Source organism: Homarus americanus, unplaced genomic scaffold (genome assembly GCF_018991925.1).
Source record: "Homarus americanus isolate GMGI-L3 unplaced genomic scaffold, GMGI_Hamer_2.0 scaffold60504, whole genome shotgun sequence".
NCBI lineage: Eukaryota > Metazoa > Arthropoda > Malacostraca > Decapoda > Nephropidae > Homarus > Homarus americanus.
This window is the reverse complement of record NW_024724469.1, coordinates 27,320-42,870: the sequence shown is the minus strand read 5'-3', so window position 1 is coordinate 42,870 and position 15,551 is coordinate 27,320. Positions and strand designations below refer to the sequence as shown.

The 15,551-nt window shown below is 35.4% G+C and overlaps 1 pseudogene; it reads right to left on the bottom strand.

The window, feature by feature from the left end:
* Nucleotides 1-2,365: 2,365 nt before the first annotated feature.
* LOC121864404 lies at nucleotides 2,366-15,366 on the bottom strand (annotated as a pseudogene).
* Nucleotides 15,367-15,551: the final 185 nt, after the last annotated feature.

Here is a 15,551-nt window from a genome sequence, read left to right as displayed (position 1 = left end):
GTAACCCCAACAAAACAATTAACATTAACTTCTAATATTGTACTACAGTACATAAAAACTAATTTCTTCTCAACCTGTAACCAGAACATAAGTTTTTGCATTGACTTTAGAAACTATTAAAACCAGCAGAATATAATTAGCCCATCAGTGATGATACAAAGATGTTGCTGCACTCCAACAACTGAAATCTTTAAGCCTTTAACAAGGTTACTGATCCAAGTCTCTTTCTTTAGGTTTTGATCAACGTTGTATTGTACCAGGAACAATAAAAGGAATGACAAATCCTACCTGATGAAACTAAAGTTTCACAAGACAATATATGTTGCTACTCTGAACATTAAAAGGAACAGAAGACCACCTCAAATTTTTCAGAAACAAATTAATACTGTACATTTTCCTTAAACAATCAAGCATTTTCCAACTTTATGTAAGGTGGCTAAAAAGTACATTAATAAGCACACAAATAAACAAACAAACAAACACACTTTCAGTTGTTGGTAATCATCCAACAAAACTTTAGTTACTGTGGTGAGGCCAGAGATCTACAGACAGAAAGATGGACAGCACCTGCCTACCAGGTTTTGCTTTAGAGGAATAAACAAAGTAATGCTGATGTGCTCTAATTTTTAAGATGAATCAAAAACTTCCAATGTGTACAAGATCATTCCTGTGTTAATCCTTATTTCTCATCTTTGTGAATATTGTAGCCTATTGCTGAATTTCTAAAACAGGATGGGCTGATATGATGAATTTTATAACCACAGTACATATTATTATTAAGATTATTATTAATATTTTATCATGTTTTGCAAATTATTATTACTATTCTTATCACAGTTTGCCAGCCTATAATATTACATTCACGTGAAATAAGGTTTATATAAAAACTACGAAAGAAAATTCCATCTTATATTTTCAGTTAAATATGTCAACACTCCTCAAGTGCTTCCTAGTATGTTGAGTATTTCCTTTCCCCTCGTGATAAAGACTTTCCAACATGTAGATGAGATGGTGATGAAAGCAAGTGAAATGAGTTCCAGTTTTGAGAGCAATGTTCACCCAGTCCTTGACACATTCCTGAGGTGTAGTTTTATAGCCTATGACATTGCTGGGTTTCGAGCATTCCTCTTGCTGCCATAACACCTGTTGATATTAGTCGTGGTCAGTGTCATAAAATATTTACATAATTTTGCTTTTATGGGCGACAAATCATAACTCCGAAAATTATGATAAAACCGTGATTGAAAACTATTACACAATTTCATGACATACAGGGAGGTTATAAAAAATATTTAGTTAAAATTCATAGCTATATGTTTGAGATACTGAGTCCACACACACGCATGCCGCACACACACATGGATGCCTACAATTCATGTCACCCTCCAGCACGTTATAAGGTAAAATAACTTATTGTCCATTATGAGACACGCAGATAAAAATCAAAAGGTACAGGCTATTTAAACGTACAAGAATATATAACAGTATAAAACAAACATGGATCACCATACATAGGATCACGCATTTTTTTAACCCTAAATCTACACAAATATGCACAACATTTATCCAACTTCATCCAACAAGATATTTCCTTTAATATTGAAGATCTAAGCCCAGCTACACCAGGTTCCTTCACTTTGGTCACACATAAGAAAATATCATTCAACTAACAGATCCCTGATGAGTCTCTCTAAATTTATATTAGGTGTACAGAGAAAAGCATCTACTATCTTACATTAAGATGAGAAGAGCATGGGAGAACATCACACTTACAACTGGGACAAATTATCATGAGTTGGGGTGTTTAACTCGAGGAAAAGTGAATGAATAATGAAAGGATATAAGGAGAAAAACAAAGATAATAAAAATAATGTAAAATTAGAATATACTTTGAGTGAAAGTGATTAAGTGATTGAGTGAATCAAATGCCTACAAGCACAGATGGCTGGAGTAACCAAGATGAAGGTATCATGACAGTAAACACATATCTATATACAGCCACTCCTTGACTTACGAACCTACTGACTTACTACCACCCGACATCGCACTCCCAGTCATACCAAATTTTTTTCAAATTACGTCTTTTCGAGTCCCAACGCTAGTGATTGCTGTGTACTGACAAAATTGCAATTCCATTTAAAATAGCTGGCAAGCATAAAAGTGAGAGTTTTGGGTTGAGAAGAAAGACACCCATTTTAGATTTTCTATGTATTATTTTTGCATTTTCGACCAATTCGACGACCTGGATTTGGGTCCCTAACCCTGCCGTGAGTCGAGGAGTGGCTGTACTATGTTCATAGGAGACTTAAGAAAAATAGTTGAAAGACAAAAATCATATTTATGAGCAGTAACGAAATTTACAAAACTATTGCAACTTTTCAAATATCTTCATAACACAACCATGAGCTACATTACCCATACCATCAACTCCTGTAACGTGGGTGTATCCGTGAGCATCATCCACGACATCAGCAACTACTGGAATCTGGAGTGCACTCTTGATATCTGCAATAGCTTCCAGGCACACTGGTCACCTCGCTGATCCTGAGTGCCTCGCGGAACAGTGATGAAGGGCGCCCAGCAGCTTCCATTTGTCTTGCAAAGTCTACTGTGTGTCTGAAATAATTATGTACAAAGTTTTTTCATTTTCAATACCAAAAACAAAAACAGGACCAATATCCACATGTCACTGGTTCAAGTTTATTCCCAATTCATAATTAACTTTCATGGACTTTTTCTGATAAATTTTATATTTGGTATCTAACTCTGTAAAGTTTTAATTCCAACTGTCATATGATGTGTTAATTTTTTTGAATCATAGCCATTGTCCTTGTCCATTTATTGCATTGTCATAATTATGTAGTAGTTTAAGGTAAGCACTGAGGAAATAATGGCAACATATACCCTGTCTGGGTTACAGGTCACACAGGAATGGTTTGTCAGCTTGTTTGCTCATTTCATCAAAACAGGGATCAGCTGAGAATCCATACACCTTGCATTATAAACCTTTAATATGTTACCCTAGTCCAGCCTTAGATTCATAGTACAGTACTGCATATTGTATTTACATAATCTGATCATACAATTTTAGTACTCATCTTATTTTTAATATCTATTAGTTTGACTAGGTAGTTTATTTGAATATTGTGATAGAGCCTGTGCCCCGCCAACTTGGCAACTGCAAGGCCAGGACATTCAGCTTTCACTCATCTATGTGTCTGGTGGTCACTGTTGGCAAGGTTTGACTCTTTCTTCCTAGGTTAGCTATAGGGTGAGATCTAAGTCTATTATTTCTCCCACATAGGCAGAAGTATTCAAAAGTGTTTAATTTAAAACTCATGTATATATTTACAATTTTATTATACAATATATATTTTTCCTTGCAAAGAGTATAATTACACAACCTAGCACCTGCCTTTTGTTGCAGTTATCCCTGTGGCTCAATAAATCATTATACAGGTTGTACTCATATAGTGGAAACATGTGTGTATATTGTACTCCAAAGCTGGTCAATAATTTAGGAATGTTCTGGTGATTAAACATTAAGAAGGAGAAGTCCAATTAGAACGGAAGAGCCGTCCTGCAGGTTATAACTGGCTGTGACACAATTTGCAACATACAGTATACCTATACACAGCTACAAAAGCACTGTAAGTATTGTATATAAAATATTGTGGTAACACTATGAGATGTACTTATTACTACCATGCTATTGCTATTCCAGATGATACTAAATGTTACATAATACTTCCTTGAGATAAATGTATAGTATATATCAGGTGCCTCAAAGAGAGCTCAGGTTCTCAACTGGCTCAGCCATGTTAATATTGTTATTATTATCCACTCTGTATCTGTGTTTTCTGGCTAAATAAACTTTTCAATTCAATTCAATTCAGTTCTGGGTTTTCTCTATGTCATGCACTACAGGAAAATTAGTTGTTTTTTCAGATGAGGGAATAAAATCAGTAAAATTGATGACAAAACCACTGAGGACTGTAGACATCACACCTTCAGTTTCTTCCTCTGAGCTCACCTAAAATTTGTTATCTTGTAAGATCGTCCGAGAGCCATTTATGTGACCCCAGAGAAAGAAATTGAGAGGTGTGATGTCCATAAACGTCAGTGGTTCTTGTCATCCAATCTACTGATGTGTTGATTCCCCACCTGAAAAAAATCAAATCCATCAAAAGTATGTGAAACACATACAGTATGTCAACACTTTACTTATGATTCTGAACTCTGCTGATATGCTACAATATCATTGTTTAGTACAGTACATAAACACTAAACAGTCACCTTTACAAAGTCACTACATATTTGGTTACATCCCACAATACTAATGATTGTGGAAAATGGCAACCATCCCTGCATGACTCTTAGCTTATGAAGCTCTTCTTATGATTCATAACTCTTATAAACACTTTCCCACTCTGGTACATAATGCCTAGACTCAAACTCAAATGCAGTCTCACTCTTCATTTGTTGACATTCATGTATTCAAACTGTTATAACAGATGTGTTCTGCTATAGAAGTATATATTGTACTGTACATTGCCCTGAAAAGATAATCAATATTTTTTATATTTTGACATTGAAACAAGATGCACTTTTGTCTGGCAGTATACATGAGGTTTGTTTACAATAGACTTATCATTTTGGCTAATAATGAGCAGAGCTGCACGCTAAAAAATAAAATATGTCAAGACATTGTCACTCTAAACCTGAGTTTTGGATTACCAAACCCAAAGTAACCACAGAAGTTGTAATAGTTTACAAATTTCCTCCACAAGTATCTACTTCAGTATGAAACATCTGTGACTAATCACTCCCAATAATCTGGTTCAGGAACATATTAAGACACCAGGGATATCATTTGAAAGCTTGAATTCAGCTTTCTATAATGCTATACAAACAAGAATAAAATATTTCATTCCTTAAAGTTTGCTGGGTTAGGTAAATGGACCCTGTGAGAATGCAAAATCTATGAAGTTTTTCATGCCAGCCCCAGGAGGTGCAAAATACATATACTGTATACTGTAAATAGCTACTAGTACTGTACACATGTATAACAACATTATGTATGCATAAGACAATATGATAAATTATGAAATAACAAGTAAATAAACATAAACATGGAATAAAACTGTATGGACATTAAGTCCATACAGTGATAGTTGTGGTAGTGACAATGCAAAGACAATACTACTGAAATGTCAGCTGATCTGGTGCACAGGATGTAAACAATCCCTGTACTTGACAGTTCCTAGTGAACATGCCCGTACCGATAAGTATTTGTAATGTGTATACCGTAAGTACCTATAATGATAATTATATCCTTTTGTATTAAATTAGGTAAATTTTATTAATAATACCAACAAATGTTTGGTAATAGGTCCATAAAGTGATAGTGAGCTGTGGTAGTGAGAAACATGATAGCATATAGCCAGTGACTAGGCTTTGCCAGTACAGTAGACTATTAAATCTGCAAAATTATTTTTCCAAAATATACCTCGCTAATTATAGGGTGCATCTTATGACCTGGGAAATATGGTGCTGTTTACTGTCCTGTAGTGTTGACTCCTCTTGATCCCTGGCACACAGCCTCTGAGTTTCCATGGGACGCAAGCTTTAAAACTCATGAGCTTTAAAGGAATACTGTACTGTACAAATATTCTTACAGTCTTTCCAAGAGAGTAGAGTAATCCACTACAATTATATGTGACCAGGGCTATGTTCACCTTGTTTCACCTACAGCTCATATTACTATGCAATACCTCACTCCTTAATATGTATAACATGAACATGACTCACTTTTGCCACACATTACAGACATCACCCCCCCTTCCCCACTTCCCCAATTAGGTACAAACATGGATTGTCATTCAAACTAATATGGACAAGTAGCCTGGTAAGTATATGATTCAGAGCTGTCTTCTTCCTCATTACTGAAGCTTCTGTGCCTTTAAGACTGAGATAAGTGTATTGTTGATCAAGAGGTGATCATATTACAGTACTGTAGTTGGTTTGATAAGAGTAACCTTAAATATCTTTAAAGTAGGATCAGGTGTAAGGTTTAGTAGGTTATGCCCATGTAGTATCTCATTCTCCCCATGTATTGTAGTCTCTCTCACCATGTAGTCTCTCACTCTCCCCTTTACCAGTGATCCTCCACTTACTCATCTTCCAATCACTTGAGAAAATGTTTGCTATTGTAAAAATGAAGACTGGTGAAAAATATCAACTAATGCTGCACTGTATTAAGATGACTATGCATGATGGGAGAGTCTGTGTTTATTACTAAATCTGGCATTCCTGAACGATAGTGAAGAGGGCTTGTATAAGAAAGAAATATATACAGTATAAAGAAATATACAAACCCTCAAAATACACTTATATAAAACTTAAATAATACAAAACAAATATGGTAAAAATAGCTTACTTATAATCTTTGTGGAGCCTGATCTTGATAGACACAGTAAAGTCGGGATCGGTGACAGTGTTACGGGTCTGGTGTATCATATCGCCACGAGGTGAGGTTTGTGGATGAGGCAGGCCTGTGAGCTCCTGCCATGGCCCAACGCTGCGGACACCCACAGTTTAGGTCAACACCATCGCAATAGCTGTGGAATTGTAGAAGATATTGTAACACATCCCTTGCTCGTCTGCCAGTATAAAAATCTCTAGAAGTCCTGGTGCAACATAGCGGTGGCAGTCACCACTTCCTGCCCCATGCTTCAACTTGTTTCCGTAACACCAGATAACATCACAGCGGAACCAATCACATTTTAGAATCGGAAGTCCCGCCTCCACGCTTCTAATACGGTTTTAAAAGTGGTTGCATGGCTTGGGAGCTCAGAATTCTGTGGATTTTCAGTTCTCTCTTTTTTTCAATGTGTTAACCTGTGGTGGTCCTTCTTTCCAGAGGATTCTCAAGTCTCATCAAGGCCAACTAACTTATGCTAAGTCCTTTCAGGTGTACAATAAGTACACATGAAAGGTTTAGGATGTGTCAGCCTTAGATATGGGCTTATTGTAACAATTGTAACCTACCTGTGAACCTTCCCAGTGATTATTTCTCATTAAGACACAACACTTATTCTCCTTGCCCAGTGATTCTACCAAAGTGTTACGTCAGTTTCTCAGTCTGAGGCCATCACAGTATTTATACAGCCTCAACTTACGACCAATTCGCACTATTTAATTAGCCTCGTAGTACCAAAATTTTGTCAAATTACGATTTTCGAGTCCCAACGCTAGTACACAGACAAAATTTTCGTTTTTAATTCACTTTAAAATGGGAGACAAGCTTAAAGTGAGAGTTTTGTGGTGCTGAGAAGAAAAATAGACACCCATTTTAGATTTTCTATGTATTATTTAAGCATTTTCGACTTACTACCTGGATTTGGTCCCTAACCCCGTCAGAAGTCGGGAGGAGCTGTACTCATATTTCTTTATATATCTATGTGTTTTCAGTGTTTCATACTTTTCTCCCTTTATCAGTGATTTTATTATTTCTCTTGTATCAAGTGATTTATCACTTTTAACTTTTTATATAACTTTTGTGTGTTTATTTGTTTGCAAATATTAAGTATAGTTAAAAGAAAATTACAACAAGTTTAATTCCTTCATAAGTGATTTATTCTCAGTCTAGTAACTTCCATTTATTATTTTAGAATTTTATCTGGATCACATCTTTATTTGTTTATGAGTGAAATTTATGGTTAATGTTCTTGCCTAACCTTAGACTTTTAACCTGTGACAATAACAATGCTTCAATAGATCCCCATCTCCTACAAAACACACATCCTCTCTGTCCATCTGTCTTGTCCTCATTATGCCTCTATCTACCAGTAATTAATTCATCTACCTTAAATAAATTTCTGAATAGACTACTGTACCATACTGCACACAACTTTCCCAGCACTGCACTAGTATATACACTTGGCCATAATTCGAAACATTTAACTTAAGAATTGATCAACATGCCTAAACCAATTCGTGTGACTGTTTATTTTCAACTAGATATGAAGCGTATGACCAGAATGAACAAAGTGCCAGAAAATAATGGAGACCTCTGGCACTTTTCTTTGTGATCTGCTGCCTGCCACTCTCACTGCCTGTCACTTATTCCGAAGTCTCTTGGGATACAAAGGTGGTTTCTCTATCCTTTGTGAATAAATATTGATTTTGACGATAGTGGCACTTTGTCCACTTGGTCGCATATGCCTAATACCTATTTGATTGATGAAGCAGATAATGAATTTTCTTGCCTGTTTTTCATAATTGCATAAAGGTACTTAAGTCATGATAATCACTCTATGTCATACTTCTCATCAAAATAATACTGTAGTGTCATTATTTTCAAAATCAAAGGTTCATTAAACAAAATAGACCATCCTATAAAATAACTTAATCAATTAAGCATTTCTTTATAATCTCCTCCCCCCAGGTAGTCCCCTGAAAAGGTAAACACTACAAGATACACACTGAGATGAGGATGGTCTTCTCATTATGTTATTACAGCTCCATAAGCTGTCTATATGTACAGTCAAAAATCTTGAACACTTGGCAATATCTGGCATCTACTGAGTTATACATTCATGGGTGGGATATACTAATAACACTACTTGTCATCACATATTATGCCTGAACCACAAAATGAGATAAAACTCTCCTTAATACCTAAGCTCTTTGGGTACTTACATGCCAAATACCGTCAAGTGTTCAAGACTTTTGACCCCGACTGTACATCTATATACAGTTGTAAAGTATATTGGTGGTACTGTACCATACTAGATTTGGTGGACATTATGTAACCAAAAGATAAGTAGTAGTAGTAGTACCTGTACAGTGATATCCCCGTTACCCAGAACAATTGGTGCAGAACACTTCCAGGAGTCAGAGATAATGACAACTACCTCTCAAACCCGAAAATATCTCCCATCCCTAATTTTTCCAGATACAGTACTGTGTACGCATGGGAAAATTTTCTAAAATTTTCAAGAAATTGTGTATTATTTCATCCCTGAATTAGCTCCAAACCCTGAAAAAGGAGAGCTGCTTCTGAAATTTTCTTGAAATATTCCACAATGACACATTATTTCATCTTCAGAATTTGTTCCCAAACCCGAAAAAAAATTGGAGAGTTTCTAGAATTTTCAGAAAATGTGCCTGATTTTCAACCTCAGAAAATCGTTCCCAAACTCCAGAATTAAGAGAAATTTTCGAAAAATTTCTGAACAAATTTCATTTCCAACAAAAAGGGATTCCAGCTAAGACAGATATTGCTACCATGAACCTGAGTCGCTTTCTTATCCTAATCTCACAGCCTCTCATTACTGGAATTAAGATATGGGATACAATTATGAACAATGAGATCAGAAGGAGATATTGCATTTTGAGAGAAGTTAATGATTCGGAAACTTGTTCCAAAAGTATCATTAAAATTTTTTGTGTCAGACAAGATGACACAACTGAAAAAAAAAGGATTCTGACAACCCTACTGTACTGGTGTTTATTTTGAAATTCATTATACCCCTCTGTAAACATACTTTTGTAGCGAGTGTACAATACATGTTATTCCAGAATGCACTAAGGTCCAGGAGAATTGGTATAAACTAGAATAAATATGGAAAAATGATGATGATGGAGGAGGTGCACAAGAAGTGAAAGTTTGTCAAACCTCCCAAAGAAATTTAGTAACTAGTGTGTGTGTGTAGCATGTTTGTACTGTACAGTGCTAGTACTGTACACTCGCCTAAAAAGGTAGCTTTATGGAAGGGTCTGATGAATTTTAAAATTAACACAGAGACTCCTGTTGTCTCATTAGGGTTATCAAAACCTTCGCCTGTTGTGTCATATTGTCTCACACAAAATCATAAAGATATTTTGAAATGAGTGTACAGTACCTGTACATACAAAAGCAACTTGTTGTAGATGAGAAATGTGTTACACATGCAGACATATTACACACAGTATTCTTCATGTGACATACTCACGAGCAACTAATTTTGTAGCTTGAGCCCAATCTTCACCTTTACTTGCTAAACTGCACAACTAAAAGGGCGTCCTCTGAAAAATTGCATTTGTTATATTATTCTTGGTTCAGTACTATATGTTTGTTATTTATACCTGTAATGAATTGAGCTCACATGCTTAGGAACTTATAAACATTAAAAGGCAGGAAAACAGACACAAAATCACAAGCAAGATACTGTACTGTACAAATGAGAAGAAAAAAAATTAAAAATTTCCTTCAAAAGATAACTATAGCATACAAACATATTAATATGCATTTGTTACATCATTATTACAGGTAGTAAACTGTACAATAGGTTGTAAGAATTATTAATCTTAATAATTTTCTCAACTGAAACTTTGACTTCTCTCAGAGATGATGTGAATAATAGTATAGTGTACACTAGTTTTACCACAAACAAAAAATAAAATTTTCAACTCAAACTTTGCTTCCTTTCAGAGAAAGAATAAATAAAACAATAGTTACATGCACTGTACTGCAACAATGCTTTTCAAACCATTAAAACTGAAGCTTTGTATGATGACTAAGAGAAAATACTGTATAGAAAGAGTAAGGTATATACAGTACTGTACAGTACTGTATATACCTTTGTCACAACAAAAGATTTAAGTTACTACCTCATCTATTTTATGAACACTATAAATTATATTTTCTTTATACTGTACCTGTATACTGAACACCATCTTTTCCTATTTTTGCTAATTTCTTCAAATTACAAATCATTTACCAGTACAGTACTAACCTATTATAAACATATTTTACAGGTACAGTATATATTGATCTCAGCCATACCTGCACACCAAGAGATATGATAGAAGTATTTAAGTGGGTGAAAGGAATCAATAAAGGGATATAGATAAAGTTCTTATAATATTCGAGCAGAATACTAATTGTAGCAACGGATTTAAGTTGGATAAGTTTAGGTTTAGGAGGAGATAGGAAGGAACTGGCTCACAAATAGGGTGTGGTGGACAAGTGGAACAAGCTTAGCAACTTTGTAGCAAGTGCTGGAATGCTGAAAGTTTTAAAAGGGGCTACATAAATTCATGGATGATAGAGAGTGGTAGTAACTCGACAGGAGCTGCCATGCACAGCCAACCGACCTATTGCAGACTCCTTATTTCTTATGTTCCTATCCTTTCCTTTAATGATATTATCGGCACATTACACACTAAAAATTATTCCGGGTCCAGAGACACTACAAAACAAACAAAAACTCACCTTTACATGTAGTGAAATCACTATGTCTGGCCCGAATGGACTGTATGAAGCAGTCACTTATAATCATAGGAGTGAAGCAGAGATCACACTCATACTTCCTCACAAGTGATCGAAATGCCAGTCTGTAAAAAAATAAAAAATAATCACAATGAGACATAAAAAAAGATACAGTACATATGGTATGTTAGCAAGTGTTCAGTTCACCTCAACACTTTTAAAAATCTACCACAATTATTTATGTAAATATGAAAAATTACTGAAAAAGGGACATGACCAAAGATACTATATTTTAGGATATTCTGATGTACGTACTGTATGGGTATTTTCAAGATTTTTTAATAACTGGAAAGCAAAGTTCCAGAAGGTAGTTCGTTAACCAAAACCATTGTTTCAATGGGATTTTAGGTAATTGGTTCCAGCTCACCGAAAATTACATACAAAGTAAAATAAATGCAGTAAAGTACACTTACTTTGAGGTGTGTATGTAGAAGGGTCCTGGTTAATGATGATGCTGATGGGAATTAGAAGGGGTGGAGGAGAAGGAGAGAGAAGGAAGTGGGGTGGAAGAGAATCACCCCACGCCATGCCGCCATTTCACCCATGAAATTTTAAGTTCACTAGGTGTAATTCAAGATTATTTTCTTTAAATCAACACTGCACTACACTATATACAGTATTGTCAATATGTTAAATAAATTTCATTATGACCAATAATTGTACAGTAAAAACATAAAAATAGTTTATGTTCAAGAGAGCCACAAGCAAGATGTTACCTCCACTGACCAGAGATACAAACTGACCGCCTTGGTGGGTGAGTCAAGTTGATTAAGACCAAAACTAGTTTCCTGTACTCCAATTATGTTAAATAAGTGTTAAAATGACTAAAAATTTTAATATAAAGCTTGGAAAATTATTGAATAGTACAACCTTCTTGATATTTACTCAAATGGGAATGAATTTAGGCCCTAGAACCGATTACTGTATTGGTGGACTAATAATCCAGCTGGTAAGCTAAAACATGTTGACATGATTTCGTAAGAATTTCGTGAACAAATTTTTTCGTTAACGAATTGAAGATTCTTATGGAAGGTAATTGATAACCGAAATTTTGTTAACCGAGGATCACTGTACACCAAATATTATATGTACAGCATAACATAATTTTTCTACAAAACTCAAATTAATATTCTCATTTTCCTTCTTAACTGTGATACTGTCATCAAGAACCTGTACTGCATTACCATTTACTATTACAGGTGGTCCTGGTTACTAACTGGTTCTGTTCCTGAGGACGTTTAAGTCGAACACATGCTATGTGCATACCATACATACAGAATAGTGTTTAAAATCCCACATTATCACAGCCTAAGTCCTTATATACATCTAAAATTCCTTAATTTAAGAGAAAAGAAGAAATAGATAATGCAGAAATAAAAGTAAAAATAAGTCATCAGGAAAAGAAATTCAGTACTGTACCCTGTATCAAATTTAAGTTTAACCCCATTCAGACGTATGCTCGTTCGTAAATCGACCCCTGCATACAAATATAGTGCTGTAGCTAAATATGTGATACTGTACAGTACATATGAGTATGCAACATTGTGCTATACAAGGCTCTTCAAGCATTATTACAGTCTGAAGTTAAGAAGTTTTCTGAATTGAAAACTGTCAGAGCTAACTTCACTGGGTTGTATAGATTAGTATGTGCTTTAATTAACTACCAGTACCTACTGTAGGACATCTCACTGTGTTTTCATCATATATTTATACAGCACATATATTTTTTCAATTTCATTTAAGAAATTGCAATTTGGATCACACACAGTGGGCAGGGCTCTGAAGTAGAGGAAAATTGTGGTGAAAACATGCAAAATAAACTGACGAAATCAAACCTAACCAGCGAAAAGTAATACAGTACAGTACTGTATATAAGAGCAGGCACCAGGGTTAAGGAGCTGAGTTATGGGGTGTTGGTGGTACAGTGGTAATATGTGTAACTCTCACCAATGTCTGGAGTTCAAGCCTTGGCCTGGACACACGTGAGAAGGGTGTTATCCAGTGTGACCCTACCAATCATCACAGGCTTCCTAGTCCTCGGTTTTCCCTTATACTAACATTGATAAACCAATTGTCCAAATGGTCAGTAAGCTGATAAGTGCAAAATGATTAAAACAAAAGAATAGTAAAAAGTTTTCAGTTTATCAAGAACATCCCCAAAATGGTGGAGAACTAAGTTTTTGCCAAATAAAAGGATCAAGAACCTAACCTCATAACTCTCAAATATCAGTATACAGTACTGTACAAGTTCTAACCTAATACTGTTTAACCATAGAAACCATAAGAACCTGACTTAACCTCTAATTGAAAGGGGCTCTGTAAACCTAATGTAACCCAACAACAAAGAAGACATATAGGAACCTAAAGAAACAAATCTGAAATTAAAAAGTCAGAAAATTCAAAATAATAAATTTATGGCAAAATTGTCATAAATCATTGCAATATTTGGTACAGTATTTGATGGGGGGCAAAAGGCACCTTTGTGAAATGTTAATGACTATTGGTACGGTAGCCTAATGTGCGTGTGGTGAGCAGACTATAGTTACTAAGATGGCATTCTTTCTTTCTGATTTACCTGACCTAACTTAACCTAACCATTAACAACACAGTCCATCAAATGGGAGTTGTACCTATATCCAGTGTGATTTTTGGTGTCCATTTTATTTTTTGGGGAGGGTGGGGGGAGGGGGAGCTTGCTCTCCCCACAGTATATAAAAATCAATATAGAGTTCTGTGGCTGACCTTTCTAAATCTTAACTGAAAGCATTAATGTTCTATGTTGAAATTTAATACAGTAATGAGGTGCACAACTCATGTAACTCCCTCAGAGTAACCTACCAGCGTTGTGATGGAGAGAGTGAGCTCATTCAAGGTCAGATTTGACCAACACTACTGCAGGTACAGATATATTTTGAGCCAGTATATGTCCAGTACTTGCCAACAGTGTGTCAACAGAGACGAACCGACCGCAGGTGACTAAGAGTGTGATCAGTGGCAAAGGATAAAGTAAAAGGAAAGTATCACTCAGACTTGACCAACAACTCACCTAAACACTCTTCTGAGATACTAAGGTTCAGTATATTAAGTTTGGGCTAATATGGAGGACTTCACAGCCACTTCTGTTTCAGTAAGTTAGCCCACGGAAGGTGTTTATGCTAGATTATGCTAGGTTAGGTTAGGTTAGGTTAGGTTAGGTTGGAGTGGTTAGGTGAGGTAAGTTTAAGGTTAGGTTAGGTTAACTAAACTTGAACTTTTAAATAAACACTTTTGACACATTTGCTATAGTTGCAACATTGTCCACTATAAACACAGTAAAATTGCAGCATTTTATATTTGTTTTCTATGAAAACCAGCGGCTGTGAAGTTATAAATAATTACTTCCTATGGTTCTTGTTATTCGAACAAATCTGACCTTCGTTTCTGGTGCTAACTTCCCATTTTCGAGTTACCCTTCCTCCATGACAGGGATGGGGGAAGGACCTAACCTAACCAACCACTACTATCCTAAATTGACCATAATGGTAATGCAAGCCATTAAACAAATCACAAACATCATTCTCCTCAGTTCATTGTTTACATATTGCCGAGAACAGAGCTCTTCAAGGGGAAGTTATTTCTCGTCAGCGCAGAGAGTGTCATAGAAGAAATTGGTCTTATTTTTGTTAGGTAATGTGGTTGCAAAACAATAAAATAACAGAATTCGAAACCTGGCTATTATCCTAAATTGACCTTTATATTAACATCCCGTCCGGTTAATATTGATGACTGGCCCGCAGACGAGTTATTTGTTTTATTTTTTATTTTCTTACTTTATTTTCATCTGTGAGGTTTGTTTGGTTGGGTTGGTGAGATCTAACAATGCTTCCACTGCTTGTTTCATATCAACTCAAATTTAGGTTGGTTTAATTTATAAATAACCTTTTAACACATTTGCATAAACTACGACAGTGTCCACTATAAAACAGTGAAATTGCGGCATTGCATAATCGCTTTCTATGAAAAAGTTGGCCGTGGCTCACTTACTTGGAGTAACGGACCATAGGACACATATTGTAACTAATTCCTTTTTGAACAGTTCCATGGTTTCATGTAGGGCGTGACAATTTCACCCTCATCCATGTTAATTAATACCAAATACTTGAAGATATTTATTGTACAAATAATACAACTTGAACTGTTGACGAGAACCATAACATAAAACAGTACGGAAGTATTATAAAGTTGACATAAAAAT